Here is a 5088-nt window from a genome sequence, read left to right on the forward strand (position 1 = left end):
GGCACATAGCAAGAACGCAGAGATGGCAGTATTCACTTTCCTTCTCAAAGAAGTAAAGCATTTAAATAAAATTGTCACTTCTTCCGGTGAAAAAAGTATAGACTTAAGAAACATCATCATAGAGCACTATTGTGGATGCTGCAATACTCCTCACTGTTGAATAGGGGAAAAAAAAATTTTTCTAATATTTAAAAATAGTTCATTACAAAATTTAAAAGAAGATTGGATCTGTTAAAGTTGTCACTGGCACATTAGTTTTCAGCTTATTTATTTATACAGTAATCTTAAAGCATAACTCTGACACAGAACCAAAAAGTAAGAAGACATTTTAGATATCCCATTTAAATGAAAGAATTTTCTGAAAGGTGATGCTTTGTTTAACTTTTTGGGAATTCACGAGGTAAGATTCTGAGTGATATTTGTCTGAGGAAAGAGTTGCTGACGAAATCAAAGTTAGTTGAACAATTTATATACACTGAGTAGACAGGGTTGGAGCTGACCCTAAGTCAACCGTTTCTGAGATGTCTCTCCCACCTTTCCCATGTTGATCTCGCACAGCTCCGTTTCCCAGGCTGCTTCTTGCCCCCTGCTGTGCACAGTTCTCACAGTTATGCTTCAAGTCTCCAATTTGTCCCTTCTCCGGGTGCAAGCTTTTGAATACAATTTCCTTAGTCCCTGCCTCATGATTATTTCAACACACACACACACACACACACACACACACACAAACAGGACTAGAACAAGTCTTGCCTCATGTGAAAATAGCATAATGCATTACCTATTTTAGGAAACACATTAATATTTTAACCTCTGCCCACAATTAATAAAACAAATGCTTCTAATAGTGAAAATTCAGGCACTGGGTGAAGTTGCTAGTAGAAACAATTACATGGAAAGCGTTGGGTGTGTGTAATTCTATCAGTGAAGAAGGCTGAGCCTGAAAAGTAAGCCAAGTAAGCCAAACCTAAAAGTAATAAACTAATAAAGAAATTTAAACCACATAATCAACACAGTGTCTTGAAATAAGGTGATCGGTTTTTGCCTTCTCACTTTCATGCTATCCCCACTCTCAGAGGCTATGTCAGTGCTTCTCCATCAATGTGCCAGGGGATCTGGTAAAATGAGACTCTGGTTCAGTAGATGTAATGCTGCTTAAGGCTCTACGGTTCTGTTTTGTTTTAACTTTTTATTTAAATGCTTAGGATACAGATTAACATTCTTTTGTAAATGATTGTTTTACTGAAATAGGACATAGATGTACCCTGATGAAACAGACTGAAAAGTCTTAATTCATTGGAATTCCTGTACGAGGTACTGAAGCTCCACACAGCAGCTTCTTTCAGCTATTTTATTATTGGAATAGTGTTTCCTGGGGCAAGAAATACACTGGTTCTAACCGATTTTTCAATCCTCTTTTTCCAGTGTGATAAAATACTTTCAAAAAGAGCTGCCCTATGTAGAACACAGTTTTTTAGCTTGCAACAAAGTGACTAGGGACAAATAGGAAAAAAAGCAAGAAAATGCACACTGAAGCAATCATACTTCTCATGTCTCTGAAGAGAGAAGTATGGGGAACCTTTAACCATAAAAAATTGAAAGTACCCAAGTTAATTACATAGTTCATTCACTATTAGATAGCTTGTTTCTCTTAAGGCTGTAACACTTTTCCAAACCAACAATTGCCTTAATTCAGCTTTGCTTGCTAATAAGCGAAATGCATGCACTTCCCAGGCATATACTTCACTGAGCTCTGCATTCAGTATCCAGCAGTGAAAAAGTATGCTTTCCCAACAAGTCAGTACTGAAGACTAAGAATGAATATTCCAACTAAAGAAGCATACTCTCTTACCCCAGCGATATGTTGTCCACAATTTCCCTATTCTCACATTAGAATACAGATACCCTCTCAACTTTTCATCTCCTATGCTCTATCTTTACCTAGGAGATCTATCGTTTGATCTTTTAATACAAGGGTCGAATATAGGTTAATATCACCAAAATTCAATTTCACATGTGGCAGTAGGAAAACAGAATGCTATAAAATGAAACCTCATCACCCTAGTAGGAATGCTGGTGCTTTTATACATACTGTTTACTGCCAATAAGTGATGCTGCCTCCAAAGGAACAGCTCTACAGAAAGTTTTTGGGTTAGTGTTTCCCCCAGCTTATTTCTGCAATGGAGAAAGACAATTTCATACTTAAAAAACAAGCAAACCTGGAAAAGCTACAGACGTTAACTGATACTTTAATACCAACAACATAGATATCTAAGGAGAAAAGATGTCAGAAAAAGAGTTCATGAACAGCCTAATATTTGCAGCCAAATTCTGCAAATGGAAATGTTAAAGCTCACTGAGTAAATTTTTCTGGATCCAAACAAGTGTTACAATACTTTTTTTTTTTTTTTTTTTTGAGACAGAGTCTTGCTCTGTTGCCAGGTGCCAGGCTGGAGTGCACTGGTGCAATCTTGGCTCACTACAACCTCCGCCTTCCGGGTTCAAGCAATTCTCCTGCCTCAGCCTTCCGAGCAGCTGGGACTACAGGTGTGCACCACCATGCCCAGCTAATTTTTGTATTTTTTACAAAAAATACAAACAGGGTTTCACCATGTTGGCCAGGATGGTCTCGATCTCTTGACCTTGTAATCCACCTGCCTCAGCCTCTCAAAGTGCTGGGGTTACAGGTGTGAGCCACCATGCCCAGCCTTGCTACAATACTTTTAAGTCATCAACTCACAGAATTAAGAGCACTTAAACTGTTAACTTTGTCTGGTCTTCCTGGTTAGAAAAATTTTCCCTTAGAATCTACATAGAAGTAACTGACACACCTGCAGTATGTGACATGAGAGAAGTTCTCAACGCTTTTAAAAAGTGAAAGTCATGTTTTATAACTGAAAATGAAAAAGGAAGGTGCTATAGAAATGAAATTTCACAAAATCATAAAAGCAGAGCCTGGCTGAAATCTGTAACTTTGTAAGTATGAATAACCCACTCTATAATTAACTCCTCCATAGCAAACAAGCTACTACACTTTCCTTGATGAGGAATGACCCTAACTTACCACAGTGAAACCTGCCACTAACTTGCACTAAAAAAGTTAGGAGGGATACCAATTACATTAACAACATTTCCTTTAAAAAAAATAGAATTGCTTTCTTTTGAAATCAATTACAGTGGTGAGACGTCTTTCTTTTCAGGTGTCCCATGATGGCGCACAGCTTTACCTGGCAAATCCTGCCAGCTTCCAAGTCCCAGGATACTGACCTGCACCAGCATGTGGGCAACATTACCTCCTAATGGTGTGGAGAAGAGCACATATCACCACTGGGTAATGAGAGAGTTGACAGAGACTCCTGGCCTCTCAATGCCAGGCATGGTTGGAGAGCTTTCCTTGTTGTATTAGAAAAGTTCATGAGGAAGCTGTGAATAGGATAAGTCTGGAGAAGCAAAACTCCGATTTTCACTGTCAAAACTTCAGTCAATATAGTGGGAGAACGAGCAGAAATCCTCCCCGTAGCCTTGCCTCATGAGCACAATGCATATGAACACTTCCATGGGGCAAGCATTCAGCTCTTTCAGGGTCACAATCCCCTTTCCTGTGGCCTCTCCATAAAGCCCAAATACCTCATGAAGTTTTTCTTCACTGATTATATGTGTTCTGTTAATTTTTGTTACCCAGGATAAGGATTGGCACATCAGATATTCTTTCATCAGTTATTAAAGCACTAAGCTCAACTTGGGATTCCAAAAGACAAGAATGATCTGCACAGTCCAAAAAAAGACAATCCCATTAATTGCTGGGAGACAATTTTTCCAAACCTGACATGCTTGCTCATGCCCACCAAGATCAAAAGTTGTAAAATTCATTCCAGCAATTGTTAGCTCTTCTGATGTTGGATGTAGTGTTGGAATATGTTGGCCCAATCTGTCATCTTGGATCATGTGAAGAAGAATGGTTTCCTTATGTTGTTTAAATATAAGAGTACAAGTTTTCCAGATTCCTTATCAAGTCCTAGGAACTGGAGCACACTGCTGAAGCCACTGTAGAACCATTCAAAGATGAAAGACATTATAAATGCTTACTACGGCTTAAGGGGCTCCTCCTGCAAAATGGTGGGTGGCTTAGACCCTCACTCAGAGCACACAAACCAGCTTCCTGCTGGGTGTGCTGGTTCTACATTTTTTAGCTAGCTCCCAAGTATAAGATACTGCTAACCTGTGGACTACATTTTGAGTGGCAAGATACCATGAGACACCAGAATGTTTTATGTTTGGGAATTAGACATCTGGGGCTTATCTAAATCAATGTAACAGGCTGTGATGAGTTCTTTGCTCTCTAAGAATTAGAAAGAAAATATGTCATATGAAAGTTTTTTTTTTTTTAAATCTACTGTTAATTTTTTCTAGTTTATCCTCTTCTACAAAATATTTCATCATGACTAGATAAACCTCTCATTTGGAATAGAAGGTTCTTCATGGCTAGCCAAACAATCACAAACTACTAACTTCATTCTCACCATATAAAACTGTGCTCATTTGTTAAAATATTTGTTTTTTAATAATTCAGTATTTAAAAAAATCTAAACAATATAGTTCAGTATAGTCTAGGCCTCTGCCTGGACTTTGCTAACACTGACTTGCCTTTTCTGATCCCTCCGGAAACTGCCTTCAATAATTAGATCATTTGCAGTCACTATATGCCATATGATTTACTGTAGCATAAATTGATCACCTAACATTAAGGGAATTATTCTCTTATCACAATTCCCAAAAATTAGCAGAAATTTTTAGAGGAAAAATTTTACCATTTCAAAAAGTAAAACCTGTTATTACCTTGTTCATTAACAATTTTGGAGCAACTAAGCTCTTGGCTGTCAATTAGGCTTTCTTTTTATACCCTGAAAAATATCTTCTCAAGATTGTATAAAGAATTGTGGTTAACAGGAACTGATCTGCCCTCACCTTGCCCTGGGTGACATCAGTCGTCTGTGGCTGCAGCCACTGACATCATGCACTTGGGTGAATGCAAAGGAGCATCTGCTTCATTACGGAGTCACTTGGGCCAAGTCCTTGATGCCAATTCTGGCA

The 5088-nt window shown here is 38.3% G+C and overlaps 1 pseudogene; it reads right to left on the bottom strand.

Moving 5' to 3' along the window:
• Positions 1 to 2471: 2471 nt before the first annotated feature.
• LOC141583940 (small COPII coat GTPase SAR1A pseudogene) lies at positions 2472 to 4835 on the bottom strand (annotated as a pseudogene).
• Positions 4836 to 5088: the final 253 nt, after the last annotated feature.

This window comes from Saimiri boliviensis, chromosome 3, assembly GCF_048565385.1.
Source record: "Saimiri boliviensis isolate mSaiBol1 chromosome 3, mSaiBol1.pri, whole genome shotgun sequence".
Lineage (NCBI taxonomy): Eukaryota > Metazoa > Chordata > Mammalia > Primates > Cebidae > Saimiri > Saimiri boliviensis.